The sequence below is a fragment of the Peromyscus eremicus genome, chromosome 5 (assembly GCF_949786415.1).
Source record: "Peromyscus eremicus chromosome 5, PerEre_H2_v1, whole genome shotgun sequence".
NCBI lineage: Eukaryota > Metazoa > Chordata > Mammalia > Rodentia > Cricetidae > Peromyscus > Peromyscus eremicus.
In genome coordinates this window covers 33,266,158-33,292,357 of record NC_081420.1, presented here as the reverse complement: position 1 = coordinate 33,292,357, position 26,200 = coordinate 33,266,158, and the positions used below count along the sequence as shown (strand labels likewise).

Below are 26,200 nucleotides of genomic sequence, written 5' to 3'. Positions count from 1 at the left end.
CTTAGACCAGACCCCTGCAGCCACTGTGTTCTCTGTGAGCCTCTATGGGCCCTGCTTAGTTGAATCTGTAGGCTGTGTTCTCCTTATGTCTTGGACACCTCTGGCTCCTATAATACTTCCTTCCATTCTTCTGCAGGGTTCTCCAAGCTCCATGGGGAAGAACCATATGGAAATCTCTAATTTAGGCTCTCTCTGCCTAATGTTTGGCTATGGGTCTCTGCATCTGCTCCCATCAGCTGCTGGAGGAAGCCTTTCTAATGACAATTGGGCATGTTTTCAACTGGTGCTGAGGTTCTGCAGTTCTTGTTCAGACAGCACACTTGAGATTTCATGAGTGCAGCTTCCCTGTCATACCTAGAGAACACTACCATACGACAAATTTTCTGATCCTCTGGCTCTTTCTGAGTGCTCTCTTTTTATGATGTCCCCTGAGTCTAAAGTGTAAGGTTGTGTTACAGGTATCAACTGGGGCTGGGTACCCTGTGGTGATATTGTGTTCCCGAAAATATTGTACACCCTAATAAACTTATCTGGGGGTCAGAGAACAGAACAGCCACAATATTAAACATAGAGGTTAGGCAGTGGTAGCACATGCCTTTAATCCTAGCATTTCAGAAGCAGAGATCCACCTGGATCTCTGTGGGTTCAAAACCACACTGGAAACACTCAGGCGTGATAACAAGAGCCTTTAATCCCAGGAAGTGATGGCAGGAGCAGAAAGGTATATAAGGCGTGAGGACCAGGAACTAAAGCTGGTTAAGCTTTTAGCAGCAGTTCAGCTGAGATCCATTTGGATAAGGACTCGGAGGCTTCCAGTCTGAGGAAACAGGATCAGCTGAGGAACTGGTGAGGTGAGGTGGCTGTGGCTTGTTCTGCTTCTCTGATCTTCCAGCATTCACCCCAAAAACTGGCATTGGGTTTTTTGTTTGTTTGTTTTGTTTTTATGGTTGAGCATCTTTTTTTAAGTGCTTCTTATATTTTATTTTAATTTTATCATTTGATTTAATTTTACATATCAGCCACAGATTCCCCTGTCCTCCCTCCTCCTGCCAAACCCCGCCCTCCTCCCAGCCCACCCCCCATTCCCATCTCCTCCAGGGCAAGGACTCCCCTGGGGATTCAGCTCAACCTGGTGGATTCAGTCCAGGCAGGTCCAGTCCCCTCCTCCTAGCCTGAGCAAAGTGTCCCTGCATAGGCCCCAGGTTCCAAACAGCCAGCTCATGCACTAAGGACAGGTCCCGGTCCCACTGCCTGGGTGCCTCCCAAACAGTTCAAGCTAATCAACTGTCTCACTTATCCAGAACGCCTGATCCAGTTGGGGGCTCCTCAGCTATTGGTTTATAGTTCATGTGTTTCCACTAGTTTGGCTATTTGTCCCTGTGCTTTTTCCAATCTTGGTCTCAACAATTCTCGCTCATACAATCCCTCCTCTTTCTCGCCGACTGGATTCCTGGAGCTCCACCTGGGGCCTGGCCATGGATCTCTGCATCTGGTTCCCTCAGTCATTGGATGAGATTTCTAGCACGACAGTTATGGTGTTTGGCCATCCTATCACCAGAGTAGGTCAGTTCGGGCTTTCTCTCGACCATTGCCAGTAGTCTATTGTGGAGGTATCTTTGTGGATTTCTAGGGACTTCTCTAGCACTTTGCTTCTTCCTATTCCCATGGAGTCTTCCTTTATCATGGTCTCTTTTTCCTTGTTCTCCCACTCTGTTCTTGATCCAGCTGGGATCTCCCTCTCCCCTAAGCTCTCTTTCCCTCGACCCTTGCCCTTCATTACCCCACACACACACATCCATTTTGCTCATGTAGATCTCATCCATTTCTCTGTCATTGGGCAATCCCTGTGTTTTTCTTAGGGTCTTGTTTTCTAGGCAGCCTCCCTGGAGTTGTGAGTAGCAGTCTAGTCATCCATTGTTTTACATCTAGTATCCTCCTATGAGTGAGTACATACCATGTTTGTCTTTCTGAGTCTGGGTTACCTCACTCAAGACGATTTTTTTTTTAGATCCATCCATTTGCCTGCAAACCTCATGATGTCATTATTTTTCTCTGCTGAGTAGTACTCCATTATTAATAACAACTTTTAAGATTCGTGCTACAGTACCCCATGGTGATTTTTTCTCTGAACGTTGATCAATCTTGGCTTTCTGTAATCATCCTCATCTGCTGCAAAAGGAAATTGCTCTGTGAGGGATAAGATCTACACTTATGTGTGGGTATAAGGATAAGTATTTAGAATGAAGCTAGAAAGTTTACTGGTTTAGGAAAGAGGCAAAAGTAGGATCTACTTTAGAGTCTATGGCCTCACCAGCTAAGGGTAGTGGGCCAGGTTTAAAGTACCAGGTATGCCCTCCTATTAAGCTGGCCTTGGCCAAATTAGGTGGCTGTTCGTTTACCTGCAGGATAGAGTGCCACTGTTGCATCTTTTGAGGTATTTGGCTGTAATCTGAAGGTATTTCAGATGGGTAGGACTACTGATTTCACCTTGCATAGCACCTTCAGATATTATGACAGCTAGTCCTCAGGGTAGGGGCTCTTGGGTCAGATCTAGCTCAACTTCTTCAAATTCTGTGTCCAAAGTGTGTGGTGTTTTCAGCAACAGGGTATTTCCTTCAGTTTCTATGGGGCAAGGGCAAAAGGAGTACCTCATATTGTTTTGGAAATTTCATAGGCTCCACTAACCAATTACTCTAAAGAGGGTTTCCCATACCTGGCACTGGGGGTTTTGTTAGATGATCTATGACTTTTATTACCTTATTAAATTACTATTATTTACAACTTGAGCATTGTTACCTCAAGCTGTATAACTTCATTTAAGACAGATACACACACATAATTTCAAGTAAACATATTATTCTCTATAACTTTTTCAAACATTCTTAATGTCATTTTTCTCTCCTCCCTCCCCACTGCCCAATTTAAGTCTCTCCCAGCCTCATTTTTTTTCTAAATCCTCCTTCATGGCACCTGTACCCTAATATTATCCTCCCTAAAGCTGCAGCCCCACTCCATGGTCCCATTTTACAATTATGGCATTTGCAGTTACTACATATTATATGCTCACATCTGAAGATTTGGAGCTAAAACCCATAAATAAGAAAGAACACATGTTGCATTTCTTTTGTGTGACATAAATTTTCGTCTCCTACACCTCAAAGTAAAATATGGCCACATGACAAGTCTAAGCTTAACTTCTTGCCAATGCATATCCAAGTGAGGCTACACGAGCGTAGATGTTCCACATCTTCCCCACACCTCACTGCACCAAGCCTGCATCTTCGCTAATCTAACAGCTTAGTTTAGGATCCTTGATAGTGATGCTTTTTAGAAAATACTTGACAAGTGCTTGTTTCCATTGGGATCTCTTCTGTGGATGGTGCCTGTTCAAGGCTTTCAAATTGTGTTATTCTCCTGCTATTTTGAAGGTTCTTTTTATATTCTGGATAAATGTCACCAACCTGTGGCTTGCTTTGTATTCCCCAAATAGGAAGAGTCATAGAGAAAGAGCTGTCACTTTGATAAAGTCTACCTTTTGTCCTTTAATAGATCAGGCTTTGTGTTTCATGTCTAGGATCTCTTTGCTTATCTGCAGGTTGCAAAAATGTTCTCCTACATTTTATTATACAGCTGTTACAGTCTTTCCGTTTTATGTTTGATCTCTACTGGTTTGACTGTTGTATACATGGGAAGTTAGAATCAAAGGCTTTTTCTTTTCCTTTCCCATATGGATATTCATCATAATGAAAAACCTGCTTCCTGCCTTGAACGGACATTTGAACCTGTAACAAGAATCCGTTGGCTGAGTCTGTGTATTTCTATTTCTAGACTCACTGTTGTGTTCCCAGTGGCTGGCATGGGTCTGCTCGTCACTCCCATGCTGCCTTGGTGTGGCTACTTCACAAAGCCATGAGGTGGGGAATGGTATTTATCCAACTTTATTCGTTCTCAACTGTATTAGAAAACTCTACTTCCATTGTATATCTTCTACAAGAAAAAAACGATTGACATTTATATTGTAATCTCTTTAAATCTACCCATGAATTTGAGGATTGACATCTTTCCTACTTTGATCTTCCAGTTCATGAATACTGCATTTAGTATTTAGGTTCATATAGGTCTTCCTTAATATCTTCTGATTTTTAGGTTTTGAAATACTTATGCTGCACAATATTTGTTACATTTTTTTCCTAAGTATTTAATTGTTCTTGGAACAACTATGGAAAGAAAAATCTGCAATTCCCATTTGTGCATTGCTGCCATATACAAATAGAATCATTCTGTAAACTGATGTTTTATCCTTTCTAAACCCAGAGTTCTAAGACGTTTATTGTAGATATCATGGGATTATCTGTGTAGATAATTATATGATCACTAAACATTTTTATTTTTCCAATTGCACAGGACTCTGGCCTGACACAGCCAATTAGAATGTTTTGGGAATGAGAAACTGAGGCAGTTACTAGCCTCAGGTACCATGCCTGAATAAACGTGGACTCTCTAGTGTCAGACATAGCAGTCAATCCACAGCCGAGCATGTTCACCTCCCAGCTCTCCCATCCACTCTTTACCCTTTGAACTTGTGTTGCTATGGACACAGCATGTTCCTGTGCAAGCTTCAACAAACAATGACCAGTTCAATGGTCAAGTAGGATACACTTTCACAAGAAAAACACAGCAGAGAAATCAAGTAGAAACTTTCTGCGTGCTCCATTTCAAAGAATGCACCCAATTTACTGTACTCTATTCAGCATTATATCAATTTAGCAACAATTTGTACTAAAAATTCAATCCATGCAATATAAAATGTCTATGGGAAATAAAAGAAGTAACATTAAAGTAAAGTCAATCATCTATGGGGTTTCTTCGAAAAGATTTAACACAATCTTTACGGCTGTCTGATGAAATGAGCAGTCAGCTTTTCTCAAACCTGCATTCCATGAGAGTGATGTACAAAAGGTAATCAATCGAGTAAGGACTTTTCAGTTCTCCCAAACTTAGTACACAGCTATGAACATTCCACATCACCAAAAGATAACTAATTCACAACAATGGGAGCCTTAGGCCATTCCCTCAGGAGTGAATTTACTTCTCTCAGAAGTAAACACTCACTGAGAAAGGGTGGAATGCAGGGGCTGCACTCAAGAAGCATCAAGACAAACTGTGGGATGAACATGCACTCTTGGCATCTGGAAATCCAGCCAGAAAAAAAGTGTTGTCATCCAGAACACCAACATACTGAACAGTATAAGTGCTACAGAAAGAAATAAGACTACCAGGAAATATGGGTGGAAAAGGCAATGATGGGTGAGCGAAAGAGGAACAAATGAAGAGAGTAGCCATGGAATTCTTGTGAAGGTGCTCAGACAATGAAAAGCAATCTCAGCCTTCTCAATTTTTTTTAAAGATCACGTCAATGTTTTCTTATTCTTTACACATTGACCAGTGGTGGGTTTCTGTGTTAATAGTCATCTACTACAAGAAGCTTCCCTGATGAAGGATAAGGGAATCATTGACCTATAGGTTTATCAATAAGTCATTAGGAGCCACTTTATTGCTGTGTCCAGTTAGTAGAATAATAGAAGTAGGTTTTCCCCTATGGTCCATGGACTATCTAACCATAGGTTCTGGGTCTCACTGATAATGTCAGTTGTGGGTTCTTCCTCAAGGAGCAGGCCTTAAATCCAATCAAAAGGCAGTTGGCTACCCCTATAATATTGCTGCCATTGTTTCATCAATGGACATATCTTGACAGACTAGTTATTACTAAGGCTGTAGGTTCAAAATTGATGGGTAAAATTGATTAATTTTCTCCTTCAGTAACATACACAACACCCACCAGTAGGATGAACGCTGGGATGAAGCATCAAATAAAATATCAGCTAAATTTCTCCATGTTCTATAACTCAAGTAATGGTGTCTTTAGCAATAGGATCTTATCATCAAGTCCTGGAGGGTAACAACTAGTACTGCCAATAGCCTGTAATATTTTTGGGGTCATCCATGAGACTCCATTTGCCAACAATACAAAAAATGGGTAATCCATTTCTGATACTAGAGGTTTATCTGGTAGTATACAACATCTAGTTGGAGTATTGTTCCCTGTTTATCCAGTAGTTAAATAATTTTTCCTCCCTCCTCGTGTATGTGTGTGTGTGTAGGTGTGTGTGTGTGTGTGTGTGTGTGTGTGTGTGTGTGTGTGTGTGTATGTGTATTAGCTTTTACAATAGTAGGTTTCTGTATGGCTTTAGTAACAGTCAGCCCTACCCATATTTGCTCCTATACCCTGTCCTCCCATTCCCTAACCCATTTAATCCTGGTTGTTCCATTTTCCCCCTTTCTCTTTTTATAATATATCCTATGTTGCCTTCCTTGAAATATTCCTTCTTCTCCCTAGTTACATCACTAGTTACTTAATCTCTGTGAGAATTCTAAAAGAAGTACACATATCTAAAGCTTAAAACTAGCATTCACCTATAGGACAAAGGTTATAATGTTTGTCTTTCTGGGTCTGGGTTACCTCAGTCAGGATTATTGATTCCATTCCTATCCATTTATCTGTAAATTTCATAAATTGATTTTACACTCCCCAACGTAAATGTATAATATTCACATTATCCATTCAACTGTTGATGGGATCTAGGTTGTTTCCACTGACTGGCTATTGTGAAGAGAGCAGCAATGAATATAGATGAGAAAGTATCTCTGTAGTATGATATAAAGTCCTTTGGGTACAGCTGGATCTAGAGGTAGATCTAGTTCAGCTTTTTGAGGAATCTCCATACAGACTTCCACAGTGGTCGTACCAGTTTGTACTCCCACCAGCAGTGAGTAAGTGTCGTCCCCCCTTTCCCCACAGCTTCACCAATATCTAATGCCATTTGGGGTTCTGTTTTATGTTTGGTTTTGTTTGTTTTTTAATCTGATTGGGATAAGATGAAATGTCAAAGTACTTTTAATTGCATTTCCCTAATAGCTAAGGACGTGAAGCACTTTTTCGAGTGTTTCTCCACTGCCTGTTTTATCTTTTGAGAACTCTAGTTCTGTGTACCATTTTTGTAACTGGGTTGTTTGTTTCCTTGATGTTTAGTTTTTTGAGTGATCTGTATATTCTAGACAGTAACCTTTTATCAAATGTTGTATTAGTCAGGGCTCTCTAACAAAACCAAACTGATAAAATGAGTATATATTTATATAGAATAATAGAATGAATATATATATGGAATTTATTAGAATGGCTTACAGTTTATGGCCTAACTATCACAAATTGGCTTTCTCCCAATGGAAAGTCCAAGAATCCAGTAGTTGTTCAGTCTACAATGATGGATGTCTTAGCTGGTCTTCAGTACCCAGAATCCAGAAGAAGTAGGCTCTAATACCCATCAGGAATGAACTTGCCAGGGGGAGTTAAGGCAGGTACACAAAGAGCAAGTGCTTCCTTCTTCTGTGTCCTTGATATAGACTGCCACCAGAAGGTGTGACTCAGATGTAAGGTGAATGTTCTCACCTCAAATGATCCAATCAGTAAGAAGAAAACCCCTCGAAGATATACCCAACAGTTTGAGTTTCAGTTAATTCCAGATGTAGTCAAGTTGACAACTAAGAATGGCCATCATAGATGTACAATTAGAAAAGAATTCCCCCCTGCCTTTATATAAGCTAACTCTTCACTCAAATGATGGTGTCTTTTACTGTACAGAAATATTTTGGTTTAACGAGGTACCATTAAAATACTGTTGGGCTCAATGCCTGAGCTACCAGAGTCATGTTCAGAAAGTGCCAATGAATTCAAGCTTGCCCTATACTTTCTTCTCTTACAGAGTCAAGGCATCAGGTCTTAAATTGAGGTCTTTAATCCACTTATAGTTGAATTTTGTACAAGATGAGAAATACAGGCCTAGTTTCATTCTTCTACATAAAGCTACCGAGTTTGACAAGCTTTTGACATCATTCACTGAAGATGCTGTCGTCTTTTCTCCAGTGTGTATTTTGTCAAAAACCAGATGTTCATAAGTGTGTAGATGCATGTGTGGATCATCCATTGTATTCCACTGATGAATGTGTCTATTTGTATGCCAATACTATACTCAGTAAATGGGACATCTCACATCCCTGCCTGCAAGGCTCAGGGAATCTATGCAGATGAGGAGGCAGTAAGATTGTAAGAATGAAAGGTGATAGATCACCTCAAAAAAATATTTTCCAAACCCAACAGAAAGATGCAGAAATTGTGACAACATGTACAAGACCTACACAAGGTCAATCCAGACACATCCCAACATGAAGGAGGGGAAGTGGCCATGACATGTCATCCATAGATGAAGAACTATTGGTATTTGATTGCTATTTGGATAGTGAAAGTCAGGTTTCCTTCATTAAGTGACACCTAGCATATCAACCACACTCCAGGGCAGGCGTCTTACCTTGGAACAGTCACCAAAACCAAACCGGATTTGCTGTTTTGTTTTCTTGTTAATAGAAAGAAAATATGAACATAGGTGGGTAGGGAGGTGGAGAGGATCTGGGAGGAGTCAGAGAACAGGGATAAATATAATCAAACTACATTATGTGAAATTATCAATGAATAAATAAAAACTTTATTTTAAAAAGGAAAAAGTTCATGTTGCTGTCTTCCTCTTTAGCATCAAATGTAAATGGCCACAGTGATTCCTTTTTCTGATGTTTTGACCTCTGTTTCAATATAAGTAGCATCAAATGTGGTTTTATAATGTCTTATAGACCACAAAACCTTCTAAACCAGCCATTAAGCCCTACATTTCTAAACCTTAAGGTGCACCACTCATAACACCAATTTCTATTTCTTTTATATTTTTTTATTTTTGTGTTTGTTTGTTTATTATGTATGCAGTGTTCTACCTGCATGCCAGAAGAGGACATCAGATCTCATTACAGATGGTTGTGAGTCACCATGTGGTTTCTGGGAATTGAACTCAGGACCTCTGGTCAACTCGTATTTCTTCTGAACCTTCCTCTCCTGAAAGCTAAGACAGCAAACACAGAAATGACATAGCATGTTCTCACTGAATGAGGAGCCCTTGGACTTCAGCTTCATTGTCTACATGGAAAATTTAAATTTCTACCATCTTTTCTGCCTCTAATGTCTATGACTATATGCATCTTCCAAAAGGACTTTTAATTAGCCAAGAACAGACTCATATTAAAGAGATGTGTGGGCACTTGGTATTTGGCCACAAGGCTACAAATAATAAAAGGACTTATTAAATATTTTGTAGAATCTACACCTAATTAAAAGGAGGGTTTTTTTTCACCTATCAGACAACTCTCATTAATTGGCAAAAGATCTTAAGCAGTATAACCCATTAATAAATTGCTTAAATCAAGCTGTTGCTCACTATGTGGATTATACTATTCTGGTACCATCCAAGCATTTGCCATGGAACCATTCCAAAGAAAGAATCAAAAATCTACATATTTACAATAGAAATCTATGGATCCAAGCAGTTATTTCTCATCTACTACACCAAAACGAGGAGGTATTTAATAAAACACGGCTATATAAAATTCAGAAATTCAAAAGGAAAGAAAGGCTAGAAATGTAGAATATAGTGAGGGGCAAAGGCAACAAAATAAAACTTTTAAAAAGAAAAGGTAGCCGGGCAGTGGTGGCGCACGCCTTTAATCCCAGCACTCGGGAGGCAGAGGCCAGCGGATCTCTGAGAGTTCGAGGCCAGCCTGGGCTACCAAGTGAGTTCCAGGAAAGGCACAAAGCTACACAGAAAAACCCTGTCTCGAAAAACCAAAAAAATAAAATAAATAAATAAATAAATAAATAAATAAATAAATAAATAAATAAATAAAAAGAAAAGGTACAGGATAAAGAACAGAAAATGTAGACATGAAAGGCAATTGATTAATGCGAGAAACCTATGGGAGTCTGCTTAACCGGTAAAGGGAATTTATTAGGAAAGAAAACTCACTAAACAGAATAGGAGAATTGTCACAGGATAAAGAACAGAAAATGTAGACATGAAAGGCAATTGATTAATGCGAGAAACCTATGGGAGTCTGCTTAACCGGTAAAGGGAATTTATTAGGAAAGAAAACTCACTAAACAGAATAGGAGAATTGTCACAGGGTCCTGGAAGGCTAGGGTAGTGTCCCACGCTGCTCTGCCACCAGAGTCAGTCCCCACCATCCAAGCCCATGTGAGAGAGGAGAGTGGCAAAGTGTGTCTCAGGTCTTAAGGGTAGCCCTGAGGCCAAGCCCCAGGGGCGGGTACTTCAAGGTTATAGGCAGAACAGTTACCTGCTACATCTCGAGGGGCTATACCTCAAGGTCATAGGTAAAACATATATCCACTACAATTGACTTCAGAGAAAGGCAAATGCTCAGTTAAAGAAAAGAAATTAAGAAATTAGACAACACAGTCTGATTGTGCTTCAAATAAGCATTTGTAAAGTGCATGGGTAAGTCCAGGACACAGCTGTACTGTGTGGGAAAGATAACAAAACAGTGGTCAAATTAAAGAAGAACCAACTCAGAAATGCATATGTTATTGGCTTTTCTCGATCTTCCTTGAATTTAATGTTACCAGAGTCCTAAATACATTAGTGACATTCCTAATAGAATACTTGAGCAAAATAGCAAGAGTAAACTTGAAAAATTAATCATTTGAAAAATAACTGAAGAACAAAATACATAATGGAAGTCCATTCTACACAAAGACGCTCACTGTGCTATCAAAGCCACCGCTGGACACCCCAGAAGTGCTAATAAGCTTGATCCTGCAGCACGGGAGCCCCAGGGCCCCTCTTTCCTCCTGGACAGTTGTTACAGACAGGCATCTCCTTTCCCAGGATTTGGCATAAGTGCTCCACAGCACCCTGCCTTTCAGTTGTTTTGCCTCTTTCCTCTGTAAATAATGAGAATTAAGGTAGAAAAATAAAAATAAAGAAAAAACTCAAAAGTAGAAATATAAATAAGAAAGACAGAAAAGAGCTTTAACAATCTTCTACTCTGGGAGTGACATCAATGGCTATTCTGAAAGAATAAGCATAGGGTCATTAAAAAGATAATCACTCATCCAAACTTTAGAGTAAGAGCAATATGCAATTGGAGATACTTAAATTCTCACCAGTAGCTCATTATCCAAAACAGTGCCACTAGTTACCCAGACATTCATGTTGAATACCACCACCTCCCAAGCCCAGTTCAGCTACCTTCTATTGTAGGAAACTTGTTATACATTCTGGACAGTTGTGGTAGTTTCAAGGAAGATAACTCTAAGTCCCATATACATAAACAGCAATATTATCACAGACAACAGAGTAAAAGTTATTTACCAGTGAGCTAAGAAATTAGATTACAAGACCCTCCAGAGCAGTGGTTTAGAAGTAGGTCTTGTTTTTTCACCACATACAGTGTCTGATGACTACCAAGCACTCTGCACATTAACAGAATGAATAAAGGATAATTTAGTGGATATGCAAACAAATAAGTAACATGCTATCAGTGTGATTGGTTATCTTCCAGTTACAAGGTCCATTCTTGTATTCTTGTATATAAATTTCACAAATGTATATACATGTAATACATGTAGGGGAAAATAAAAGAGAAAAAGAATAGATAAAAAATACCACCACAGGCAGAATTACACATAAAAGGCATTTTACAAGGTAAAAACAAACAAACAAAAATTCCACATAAACTCATATTATCTTATGACTAATACTTACTTTAGGTTAGCCTTTTAAAGTCATAAAAATATACATTACAAATAACTAAATCACATATGTTGTTTTAAAACTGAAACCAGGAATTCTTAAAAATGACCTTATTGTAAAACCAACTTTCTCAGTGGACTTATAGGAAAAACATGCATTCCTCAGAGACTATTTCATCAGATAAAGTAAATGAGGTCTTAACTACATGCACTATTGCCTTTTTAAAAAGCCAAATAAAACATTGTGCTTTGTCAGGGTTAGAAAAAAAATAAACCCACTGAGGCTACCATGCTGATACTGTAGTAAAATGAAAGCAAAGTGGTTTTCAAAGTAAATACGGGGTATGTATTATTCTAGTGTTGGAGAGAGCTGACAGGCCTGCTGGACGTTACATGTGTATCCAATTACACATAATTTTGGTCGAACTACAAACTTGGTCCCACCCCCTCTTCTGACTAAACTGGAAAGTAGTTTTCTTGAGGCAACAGGCCCATCTACAGAAGGCCCTTGATATATCCAACCACGTTTACTGATTCCTTGCACACAGACCCCAGTCCCATGGACCACAATGCAAATAGAGGCTTGAAAGGGGAAACTAAGAAGGCATGAAGGGCCAGGACAGTGGGCATCATTTGTAAAACAATGTACATGATTTAGAAGTCTCATCCTTCAACTATCTCATGAAACTACAATGTTTTTAAAGGCATAGTCTCACTGTGTAGCCCAGGCAGGCCTGAAATGTGTAATTCTCCGACCTCAGCTTCCTAAGTGCTGGGATCACATATAGGTGCTGCCACACAAAGCCGTCAAAGTCTTTCCAATCCCTCCCCGCCACCCCACTGTTTTATGAAAAACCCCAGCATACTGATCTCATCATCATTTTACACACAAGTGGCCGTTTACAGTCAATGCTATTGCTCATGGATTTGGTTTCATTTTCAACCCTCCTTTGACTGCCTCTGAAGCCATCTACAAGATAAAGTAAGACATAGCCTCCACCTAACATTCCAAGGAAGCCCTCTCCAACATCCCAACAATCCACCATGATGCTGAGGTGCCCTTCTTCATTTCTACACTACTGGACTGCACAGTGCTATAGCACTGCTTTGAGTTTGTGTCTTTGCCTTTTGCTGTGGAATTATCAGGAGACACAAATGAACTCCTGTTATCCATAATAAATGGAAAATTATCAATCACATTTGAACAAAGGTAAAAACAATACAAAATAAGTAAATATCCTGATACAAACTCTTAGATTTTCTTAACAAGCCTGAAGTCTTTTACATATGTAGGTAAGCTGTTATTTTCTTAAGACTTATTTTATTTTATGTATATGAATGTTTGTCTGCATGTATATACAACATATGTGTGCTTGGTGCCATGATGGCCAGAAAAGGGCATGAGATCCCCTGGAACTGGGGTGACAGACCGTTTTGAGCAGCCACATGGGTGCTGAGAACTGAACCTTGATCCTCTGGAAGTGCAGTAAGTGCTCTTGATCGCTGAGTCATCTCTCCAGCCCCCAGGAAGTTGATGCTTCAAATCAAAAGTTAAAAAACTTTCTAAATTGTAAAAGCATCTCTAAGTTGTTATACTGATGCTTGTCCACACCATACAATCTGTGCAATAACCTGAATAAACTGTCAATCATTTCACTCAACTTCTTTAAACGCATATCGATAATGGTGGGTATAACTTTCAGTATCGTTACTTCAGGTTTTTCTTAAATCCAAATTCAAACTTATTCTCTCATCTTCAAACTAAATAGTTTTGTTCATCAGAAAAATCATAATCAAGTAATATTGTTTTACTAAAGGCAAGAGAATCCTTTAACACAATAGGATTAAATTGATTTTTAAAATCATACTTTATATATGCCAGTGATCAATACATACACATGCATATAGATAGATAGATATAGATAGATAGATATACATATTCATTGCAAAGTTTACATAAAATAGTAGTTATATGAACAAAAATTTACAAAATTTAATATTAAACCTATCCTAACATTGACTAGCATTTGTTAACTGAGTGACTCACTTTAAGAACATTTATTGAGCCAGTATTTGGAAGTTCTGAAGTTTAAGGATAATTACATAACAGGTATGGGCCAATAGTGCCATCCACTGTTCCTATAAAGATCTTTCCCAAATACAGCTTTATAATGCATAAAAAAATCTATTGCATTAAAATCTCATTTGTATAATATTTGAGTGAAAATAATATATTTCGAGACTCCAGTGAAGACATGAAAAGAACTACAAATTTCAAGATAAATAGTTTTGGATGAAAGAGTAAAAGTGTTACAAGTTTAAGATATTTAATTGTTTGGGATGTTTCATTTTTGTTTTCAACAACAACAAAAAGTCATCTACAGGAAGAGAAGTAAAAAGCACAATGTTCCAACAGAGCTAGAAAAGGCTTCTGTTTCACCTTACCGTGGGAGTGCTTAGCCAGTATCAACAGACTGAAAGCTGAGAACACACACTAAAGGGCTCAGAAACTAAGATGCAATTATTTGGTTATTTATCAGGCATTCACTTACACAGCACACATATTTACCAGGCATGGTGGTCCACACTTGAGAACCCTGCACCAACGAGGAAGAAGCAAGAGGATCACCACTTTCACTTTGAGTATATCCTGACTCAAAAACTAAAAGCCTGAATCGCCGCAGTAGAAGTTGAAGAACTGATTAATGGAGGATAAAGTCTGAACCTTAGAGATGAGCTCCTGAAGCTTTTATGACCAAACAACAAACGGGATGAAGCCTCCAGTAGGGTAAAGGACCATAGGAAATGTTCATACAGTATGGTTCAACAGCTCCAAAGTTCTGCAGGAAAATCTCATCAATATATCAGTTATGAACATGGTAGACAGTACTGAATCCCATCAGAAAGAGAGGTGAGCTGAGAAGTAATTAATTTACTCAAATCCCCAGTTAGAAAACAACAGGGTCTGGGACTCCAAACTCCAATCACAGACTCATCCCAGTGAACTCTGTGGCCTCCAGAGCAGGCTGCTGTCACATTCCATATTGACTACTCTGCATGGCTTACACAACATGATTAACAACAGCTCTGCCTCATCTTAGGAGGTGACCATTTACAGTTACAGCTTCTAGTGGCTAGATTTCACAGCCCATCTTAGAATGACTACAAATTTCCTTTGGAAAAAACTCAACATAGAGCAAATGCAGACTGAGGTCTGCTTTAAGTTACCACTCTGAGAGCAGTCAAGCTCTAGGTCTGTGTATGACCAAAAATGCCACTCCCTGCAGAAATGACTGCATACATACCCTAGAGCTCTGGTCAACATTTGACACTCTGCCAATCGGCAATTTAAGTTTCATCTTTTAAAGTAATAGCAAACTACTGTGATGGTTAATATTGACTGTCAATTCAACTGGATTCAGAGACACATATGGGATGAGTAAAACACACTTTGGATATGAGCCTGTGAAGGTGTCTCCACAGACAACACACACGAGGAATATTAACACAGAGGAAGAGGCACCCTGAATGAAGTGGGATATCTAAATACAATAGGGCCCAGGTGGACCACAAGAGGATTTGGTGGTGGGTGGACTGGCACAGGTGAACTCTGCACTCCTGGCCTCCTTTACACCAAACAGTGTATCTAGGCAACCATGGGTTGAAAGCTCAGAGGCTGTGAACCAAAATAACTCCTTTTTCCTTTTGAAGTGTTTTTGTCAGAGCAGCACAAAAGCCTAACACAACTACTAACCACTCTAGCTATATAGCAACATAAAAGCAATAGAAATAATACCTCGTTGGAGAAATCAAGGTCAGTGTGTAGGCTGAACTACTTCCCAAACAGAGAAAAAATTACAACACAGAAGCCTACTCAGTTCTTCTTAAAGCATCTGTAGTATCAACCGTGGATCTATTTCCAGTCTTCAGGAAACTACACTTTGTGTAAATTAGAATGAGGATGGATTACTACAGTTAAGCTGCAGTTAAATCCCTTAACAAGTTCAAAGACGCCAGCTCTCAAGTTCTCTACTTGTCACAGGCCAGCAGCAAACAGTTAATGATTAGATACTGGTCCACAGAATGCACACTGAGAGGCATCAGCCAGGACATTTAAGTAAATGACCATGTCTTGGTCCCTGAACTGGTCTTATTGAAAGACATACTGTCCTTACATCCCATATTATCTCACCTAGCTCAAAGTGAACCTTCCCTGCAAGGTTTGATTCAGTCATACCAAATGAGACAAGGAGAGGGTCTCACCTCGCTGACAGAAACAACTAGAAGGTGCCAGCCTGCAAACAGTCTCACTGCATTCTGCTCTGGGATGGGCTTTCACTGTGACAGACAGCTAAATGGAGAGAAGAAAGACAGTGGGGAAGAGACAGGGGATAGGAGGAAAAGAGGTCTGAAAAAATGGACAAGAGGAAAAAAACAGAATGGAAAGAGGAAAAGAGGGAAGAAGAGGGAGTTGGGAAGGAGAGAGCATGACATAATTAGCTAAGGTTGAATTTCAAACATCAGTGCTCAATTTATTGCTAAAAACAGGCAACATTTATATTTATATATATAAAACAATAGTAATTTTAAAAGAAGAGGTCATGAATTTGAGAAGAGGTTGGGGGTAAAGAGGGAGCTGGTGAAGTAGCAGGAGAGGTGGAAACAAAGTAAACACAGTACTAGTATATAGATATTTTAAAGCGGCAATACTTCACCATGTTGCTTACATTGCTGAGTAACTGAAATTGCTGAGCACTTTTGTCAATTATTTGGTCTTGAGTTATTACCTCTTTAGACAAAGGTAGCAAGATCTTCGAAGAGTTATCTCACAGCATATCACATAAACTGAAAACCTAAAGCAGATTCAGGAGGGCCTAATTCATATAATATGAATATCTGAACAAGAGTCTAGCATGAACTAAATGAAAATAAATGAATGACTTTCTTTGGTTCTTGAGAACATGCTAGATATAAAGTAAGTATCTAAGAAATTAATTTGAATATACTAAAATATATAGTTGTCTTGGCTTGCTCTCTGTTGCTATGCTATGATAAAACATTCAAAGGCAACTTGAAGAAGATCAGAGGACAGAGCCAGCCACAGAGTTAAACATAGAGGTCAGGCAGTGGTAGCACACACCTTTAATCCTAGCACTCCGGAGGCAGAGATCCATGTAGATCTCTGTGAGTTCAAGGACACACTGGGCTACATAAGATTGATCCTATTTAGGAGAGACACTGAGCCAGGCAATGGTGGCACACACCTTTACTTCCTGATGAGTGATGTCTTTCTACATGCTGTGAATATGGGTTGCTCTGATTGACTGATAAATAAAGCTGTTTGGCCAATGGTGAGGCAAAATAGGGATAGACGGGACATTCTAATTAGAGAGGAGGAAGGAGAAAGGCAGAACAGAGGAAAGTCTGCCAGCTGCCGCCATGAGAAGCAAGAAGTAAAGTACCGGTAAGCCACAAGTCACGTGGCAAAGTATAGATTTCTAGAAATGGGTTAATTTAAGATGTAAGAGTGAGCTAGCTAACAGGAAGCTTGAGCCATTAGGCCATACAGTTTATAATTAACATAAACCTCTGTGTGTTCATTTGGGTCTGAGCAGCTGCAGGACCACATGGCCAAAGGAGCCATGTGGGATCCAAGATACTTCAGCTACAAATCCCAGTATTTGGGAAGTACACAAGCCATTAATCCCAGCACTAAGAAGGTTGAGATAGGAAATGAAATGGCTGGGTGGAGAAAGGTATACAAGGCATGAAGAGACAGGAACTAGAGGCCCTTTTGGCTGAGGACTCAGAGGCATTCAGGCTGAGGATTCATGTGGAGTTGGTGAGGTGAGAAGTAGCTGTGGGTTGTTTCCTCTGATCTTTCAGCATTTACCCCAATATCTGGCTCCAGGTTTTTATTATAAGACCATTTAGTATTTGAGCAATGTAGCACAAATTTTGCCAATTCCTCAGCTGATCCTGTTTCCTCAGACTGAAAGCCTCTGAGTCCTCATCCAGAATGAATCTCAGCTGAACTAAAAGCCTAAAAGGTTAACCAGGCTCTAGTTCCTGGTCCTCATGCCTTACATACCTTTCTGTTTCCTGCCATCACTTCCTGGGATTAAAGGCGTGTGTCACCATGCCTGGCTGTTTCCAGTGTGGCTTTGAACTCACAGAGATCCGGATGGATCTCTACTTCCAGAATGCTAGAATTAAAGGTGCGTGAGCAATCATTTTCTGGCCTCTATGTCTATCTAGTGGCTGTTCTATTCTCTGACCCCAGATAAGTTTATTAAGGTGCACAATATATTGGGGCATACAATATCACCACAGAGCACACTGACATAAAGAGACAACACAGGAGCTTTGTTGTTTAGAATACTGATGGTGAACATGTGTTTAAGGACAGAGGCCAAGCAGATGCAGCCCATTCTACTATTCCTTGCTGCTTCTGCATGTGGCAGAGAGGGACATTAAGAGGACATCTGCTGTGGGATGGTCTGTATGTCAAATGTGTTGCTGATTGGTCAATAAATAAATCATTGATTGGCCAGTGGCCAGGCAGGAAGAATAGGCGGGACTAACAGAGGAGAATTGAGAGAACAGGAAGCTGGGTGAAAGAGACACTGCCAGCCGCCGTCAGGACAAGGAAGATGTAAAGTACCGGTAAGCCACAAGCCACGTGGCAAGGTATAGATTTATAGAAATGGATTCATTTAAGCTGTAAGAACAGTTAGCAAGAAGCCTGCCATGGCCATACAGTTTGTAACCAATATAAGTCTCTGTGTTTACTTGGTCGGGTCTGAGCAGCTGTGGGTCTGGCAGGTAAGACAGATTTGTCCTGAGGTGGGCCAGGCAGGAAAACTCTAGCTACAGACATCTGAGATTCTAATGACACCTAAAGAGTCATTGCTGGTGCCCTCAGCACAAGGAAGAAGGCTGAAGCAATTTCCCAAATATGGAATCTTTGATACCCCTGCTTGTAGCTGTATATAAAACCATGATTTCAGTTTTAAAGGTGACTTGGGAGAAGTTTGTTTATCTCTGTATTCTACAATCTGATAATGTCATAAATACAAAATAATTATATTTTCAAATGTACTGTGACTATATCCATCTAATAATGTCCATGTTTTAAATAGACACATAAGTTTTAAAAAAATAGCACTAATAGTAACTATTTCTCTAAAGATAATTTCAATTATGTAGGTTAAGTTTACAACCAATGCCATTCATTTATGTATTTATAGAGAAACTCTATATCAAGGACTATAAAAGAGGGGAGAAATGGAGAGTAACAGATACTTTTTAAAAATTATAATACATCTAATTATGTCATTTAAGAAAATTAAATTCTCCCCAAGGTCTCTAACTATCATCTTTCTTATGCCTGACTGGTGGAAAATAACAAGAGACAAGATAAATAATGAAAGATAAAGTATCAGGCACCAGGAGGCCAGGTGGTATTTTCTGAGATGTGTTTAAGTGAGGGAGGGTTTGGAGCCTTCACCCTAGGTTAATCTGACAGCTCTGAAGATTACACTATCATAGCGGACAGCGAAGCAGTCAACTCTCAGCTTTGGAACATGAAGACTGCCAAAAATGATGACTCTAACACTCAAAGAAATCAACAAGTAGATACAAATTGCCTTCATTTCCCACTGTCCACCTTCTTACTTTATGTCCTCTGCACAGCCCCCTGCTATCCTTTCTCTACACCCCACTCCCACTGAGAAGAAAGCAAAGGTATCACTCAAGGGACCCCTAACAAAATACTGTGGTGGTACTGGGAGAACCCTTTCCATAGGGAAAGACAAATGATTACCGCCTCCTTGTAGGGCACCAACAACAAAACAAAGAACAACTTGGGGGAACCGTGAGCTTCAGGCTTACTTACAGAACATGGCAGAGAGTTCACTTATAGGCACATGGGTAATACCAAAACAGCCACACCACCAAAAGTCTCAGCCCAGCGAGGATGGCAACTTCTCTATTTCTGCATAGAGCTGTCCCCTTCAGTTATCCTTCTCATTCTATAGACTTAGCACCATGGGGCTACAAGCAACTAGGGAAGAATTACATACAACAAACTAGAAAGGAGAGAGAAGCCACAATCGCAGATGGGATGACCCTCCCCACTTTCTGTGAGAGAATGTCACCAGTTATCAGATCAATCTCAAGGGTCTCTGGCAAGTACTCACAGCTGCTCTGATGAAAATGGTGGCTTTATACTTGTAGGATCATGCTTGCAACAGGTGGAGGAATGCCTAGTACGATGCTCCTGAGAACAAAACCACACACACACACACACACACAGACATGGACACACACACACACACACACACACACACACACACACACAGTGTCCTGTAAAAGACTCTAGTGGAACTTATGGGGTCATACATACACACAGATAGACATGAAAGTAGAAGGGGCTAGTTGGGAAAAGAAAGGGGAATGATGAGGGCAGTAGGAGAAGAAGAGAAGGTAGCAGGAGTGGATATGTAAACACATATGTAACATTTTCTGATATACCCATTACTACATATAATTAACACATGTGAATAAAGATGTTTAAAAAGAGACACGGCAGTTACTTACAATAACCCAACATGAAAGATTCAAACTGCTTTCTCTGATCTGAGTCAGTAAGGAAACTAATAGAAAAACTGGGGTTTCACAGCCACTGTCCTCCTTGACTCCTGTTTCTGGAAAACATAAAAGTGTCCTTCCTCTGCAAGGCTGACTGTCCACTAGCGCTCATGGTACCATTTGCAGCTGCCATGCCACTGTGTTTAGTCCTTGCTTCTCTGCTTCAAAACAAGCTCAGATTCAAGAAAGACCACCTCTTACTTCACAGTTAAGCAGTCTCATAGCAAACCCTACTGACTTCTAACCAGGACTCTCATTTTCAGAGTACAGAAATGGTTCATATATGCCTCAGGCATGGCAGGAGAGCACTCCACCAACTGAGTTACACCCACAGACCCCAACCTCTCTCTTGTTGAGAAAGATTCTCACTGTATAACCCTGCTTGGCTTGAACTCATGGCAATCATCCTATAATAATAGCCTCCCATCAGCTGAGATTACAGGTGTGTTCCTCCAACCCCTGGCTGGCCAACCTTCCTTTTTGAGCATTATCCCTGCACCTCTCCATCTTTGCACACCAATTCACATTACAAACTGCTGCCAAGAAAACCATCTCACAGCTGCTCCACATTTCAGCATCTCTCTCCAGCTCCAGAAAGTGAGGTGATCTGCACTTCTCACCTCACGCAATCAGATTCTTCACACACAAGACCATCCGCCTCAGCATTCCAACATATTCTGGAATCTCCAGACAACTAACAGATTTATACAGGTCATACAACGTGCCTGCTGCCCTTGCAACTTCAGCTTTCCTATCTTCCTGTAACTTGCTCTTCATAGCTTCCTGTTGTGAGCAGGTATGTCCCTCCAATCATATGTGCATGTTAAGCTCCAGAACACTGAGAGGCAAGCTGGGATTTAAGCTGTAGTGAAATTAAAGCTGACAATGCACTGACATTAAAATACAGATTGCCCTGGGTTATTCCAGTGGGCCCAGAGTCATCACTTAAAAGTAGAGGAGTTAGAAGGGAAGGAGACAAGAGAAGACAGACAAAGAGAAGTAAACGTTGTCAAGTGAACTACAAACGTAAGGAACAGGGAGAATCTCCAGGGGCTGAAAGGGCATGGCCGCTAAGGCTCTGAAGCCTCCAGAACTGCCCTGTCAGCACTAACTGACCCAGTAAGACCTATTAGACTTCTCACCTCCAGAAGCATAAGATAATACGTTCACAAGGCTACCAGGTCTGTGCTTGGCAAGTGAAATCAAATACATCTCTGTATGCAGTTGTCCAAATTCATTCTCCCCTTATCCCTTCTCATCTTTCTCATCTAATAAAGAAGTCTCTGCTGACCGTATTAGACATGAAATCTTATTTCTCTGAACTGACAAATGAATCTGAGGAGAGTTAAGGGCAAGACTTCACCCCAGTCCTACCCTATAGAAACAACTATATGAAGCAAACTGACCTCTCTATTTACCTTAGATTTGTTTTCTATACAAGAAGTATCTTAAAAGTTGTTATGAGAACTAAATGGAAAGAATGTACACATCATAGAACTATATCTAGCACACGAGGCAAACTGAATATGCATTAATAATTATCATTAGTTTTATCCTCAGTGCATTTTCAGGGTCATGTCCGTGGTACTGTCTTATCACCCTACTAGACAAGAATGGGCCTACCCATATTTACTTACTCTGTACAGAAACTATGACACATAGAGGACAGTCTATAAATAATAGTCAACCAGGGTAAGTGACTGCTAATCTCAAAAATGTCACTTCAATAAACAAGACTATTTAAAAACAAAACAAAATAAAATAAAAGCATTTAAAGAGAACTACACTGAATGGATAAGTTAGGTTATGTAATGAAATCATAGTGCCAGACCTGGAACATATCTTTATGAGTTACTGGCCAGGAAGGCCCCAAAAGTCTCCAAAACAGCACAGTCAACCGCCGTTGCCCTGGGGGCCCACCATAGCCACATGGAAAGACCATATTACTAAAAACATCGCTGCACACTTTGGCTGCAAGACATATAGAAATCAAACTCAAACTTAGCCACAAGCTTTCTCCCTGATACTAGGCTTTCATAGTGCCAGAAGATGCTCTGCAGGCTTCTGAGGAGAAAAAAAGCATCAATATTCTTACCTAGAGCTGCACTCCACAAGCTCCAACACTGAACGGGCAAACAAGATTCCCTTATTGGTGCACCTGTAACATGACTGTTATAAGGGAACTAACTGCATTATGATTGGAGCTAAAGCCTGTTCCAAAGGAGGTAATTTCATGCTTGGTACTATAATCTTGGTCAAAAAGCTGGTGGCTGGGGTCAGGAGCCCTAGTGTAGAACCTGCTATTAATATTTTTTGCTAAATGGTAATGCTGCCCAATTGCTTTCTATGTATCTGTCTTTATGCCCATAGACCTATGCTACCCTCTATTTTGTCAAAGGAGCTTCTCTTTTTTTTTTTTTTAATTCCCCAGTGGGTAGCAGTTAATTCTGAGATGCATGACTGGTCAAAGAATAAGAGACTGAGTGCTCAGCCCTTACTAGGATATCTTTCCCACTCTACCCTTACCACCACGACTATGCCCCATGCCAAAGGCTCAGGAAGCGTCACAAAGAAAGAGGCAGAAAGAAAATGAGAGGAAGATCGATTGTGAGGAGTGCTGTCAAATGTGAAGTTCAAGGATTGACCAGGCCAATGAACTCATGAGCTCATGCCAGCTAGAGTCACCTGCACAAGATCCAGCCAAATACCCGGCACAGATAGGGTTGTGTTCTCCAGATCCCACCCCTTTCCAAGGAGCTAAATGTAGGTGACAGCTGCTGAGGCAGGAAGAATCCGTTGTTGAATGTGTAACCAATGGTAGATATCCCATGCTTTAGTGGACGCCCCACATCCATACACAAAGAGGCAACACTGACTAGACTTGGTAGGTTATCAAAACTAAAGAGGACTTAAAGTTGGGAAGGGATCATGTTGTAGAGGTAGAAGGAATTAGAGAAGAGGAATGAAGGTGCTTCATTGTATACATATATGAAATTCTCACAAATAAAAATTAATACAAGAAAAAAATTAGAGTAAATAATCTCTTGAGCTAACTAAAATTCACATGTTTAATATAACAAACAGAAACAAGCACTGAAGATAAACTTACCAGAGAAAAGATACAAAATACTAAAGATAAAAGGTTCCTTCTGTATCTTCATATGTAAAATATTAAAATACCTTTAGCAAAGCCATTATATATGTACTATTATAAAATTAACAATCCCTCTAGTTTATCAAAAACATTATCTGAAATGTCAACTTATTCCTTGGCAACTAAAACACTCCTCTGATATGTTGTTTTTTAAATTATGTAAAGTATAGCATGTTTCTCTGTGTATACAGGAATGCAAGTGCCCTCAGGGAATGGAGGTTCAGATACCCTGGAGCTGGATCTACAGGAATCTGTGAACCACCCCACATGGGATCTGGGAAGAAAACTTGAGTCCTCTGCAGGAGCAGTCTGTGCTCTTTCCTGCTGAGCCATGTCTACTTTGATATTTTTAAGTTAACAAAAACAACTGTTCATATTCAAATGGTGACCTAGTAAACCCTATCATGAAACATGGTCCAAAGAGGGCTCTCTTCCTAAAATAAATCACATATATGAAAGGCTTAACACCACATTTAATTTGCAACAAAACACTGAAATCTTAGGACTTTGATAAAGAGAATGATTATAAGCATAACCATTTGAAAGTATTTTCAAGTTTTAAAAAAAAGCAATTTGTTGCAGCGGAAATAAGGGTTAAAAAATGAAATCCCAGCAAAGATCCCACAAGCTGATACTATGGAGTGACACTCGTGAGGCTGATTTCATGTGAGAGAAGTGATAAGACTGCCAGCGACTCAGCCAAGTGATGACTAGTCACAGCTCACAAAGTCCTATTGCGATCTGAGATAATAAGAATTGATTTAGCATCAAAAATGTACTTGCTTACTTCCTTCCAAGGGTCAATTCTATATTCTCTGATGTGAGGGACAAAACCGTGAAAGTTACAGCAAATACCCACTGACTTCAGTATTCATTACAGGCCCATTGCAGAACTCAGTCCATAGAAGAAGAGGTCAGATCACATGTGAGAGAAAATTGAACGTAGTGCTATTTTTGTAAGCTAAAATGAAATTGTAATATAAAATATTTAACAATTTCATAATTAATATATGGTGAAATGACTTTAAAATCAAACAACCAGGGGCTGGAGAGACAGCTAAATAGGTAAAGTGTTTGCCATGCAAATGTGAGGATCCATGTCGGATGCCTACATAAAACCTGGGGCACAGGCCTGTGACCTCAACATTGAGGTAAGAGAGACAGAAGGATGTCTTAGCTCACTGTCCAGCCAGTCAGTAGAGCTGAACTGCTGAGCACCAGGTTCCATAACAGATCCTATCTCAAAAAGTAAGGTGGAAAGCGACTGAGAAAGCAGATAGCCAGAACTGATCTCTAACCTCTACATACACAAACATGAATTCATTATTAACCAACAGTTATTGAGGGGCTAGGGAGATAGCTCAGTGGTAAAGTTCCTGCCTTGTGAGCACAAATACCACAGTATGATCTCTAGAACACAAATAAAAATTCCAGTACAGTGGTGTGCAATTGTAATCCCAACTTTGAGGAGTCAAAGATGAGCAGATCTCAAACTACTTGGCCAAATGAGAAAGCATGTCTCAAAATACAAGGTAGACAGCTCCTGAGTGAGTAGAACAGTGTGTATGTGCACACCCACACCCACACCCCCACACACCCACGGGGTGGGGAGGGCAGCGGCAGCAGCATTCTGACGCCCGCCCGAGGAAAAGGTAAAGAATAGCTGAGGTGAAGGAAACTGCAGACAGCCTTATAGTGGTAACAGGGTCACGCAGTCACTGCTGCCAAATGCCACTTAACCTCTGGATTCTGAGACCCAGCTTCTGCACCCTCAATACTGAAAGCCAGAAGTTTGTTCCACAAAAGATTCCCCAGTTGGTTAAATGGCACCCCAGAGAGATGTTAATGGAAACCAAGGAGACCTCTTCTACCTCCTGTGAACTACAGCAGCAGTGTGAAGGGTGAGCCAGACGAAAGAAAGACTAAGGACACGGCTGGTGACATGGTGGACAACATGGAGCAGGACTGCAGGCTCCTGGGAGCTAGCTACGACACAGAGACAGAGGAACAGCTGCAATGGGAACAGAAGGAAGAAAAAGTCAGCCAACAGCTGACCTCTGGGGTGGGGAGGAACTCTTGGGGTTAAGGAACGTATGCCCTCTACTTTCCCAGGAGTCTAATTTAAAGAAACAAAGCCCAAGAAGTGTGAACAAAGCATGAATAAGTAGAAAACAGGGTGGTAGCTTGAGAGGGAGTTAGACCAAGGCGTGGCAACTCAAAGAGCATTTAATATTCAGTCACAGGTTGTTTTAAGAATAATGTTTTAGGGCTGGAGAGATGGCTCAATGATTAAGAGCACTCACTGCTCTTCCAAAGGTCCTGAGTTCAATTCCCAGCACCCACATGGCAGCTCACATCTGTCTGGTGCCCTCTTCTGCTGTTCAGATAGATGTATATGCAGACAAAGTAACCATAAAGAAAAAGAATCATGTTTTAAAATACACAGTCCAGATAGCTAATGATCAAACATAGTTAGTATCTGAATCTTTCTCTACCAGAATCATGTACAAGCAATCAGAGATGCTGAGTAACCAGCCATTCTTGTGACTATGCCATCTCTTTTGCTCTGTTTTTCAGTAAAGAAGGATGGTGGGGGTTGAGGCTGGCTCTCACTCACACTGACCTAGAGCTCACTATATGGCACAGACTGGTTTTAATCTCCAGATCCTACTGACTCAGCCTGGGATTCC

The 26,200-nt window shown here is 40.3% G+C and overlaps 1 protein-coding gene across 1 annotated transcript in view; it reads right to left on the bottom strand.

Annotated features, from left to right (window-relative positions):
- Cdkal1 (CDK5 regulatory subunit associated protein 1 like 1) overlaps positions 1-26,200 on the bottom strand; it is a 586,163-nt gene that overhangs the window by 364,498 nt on the left and 195,465 nt on the right.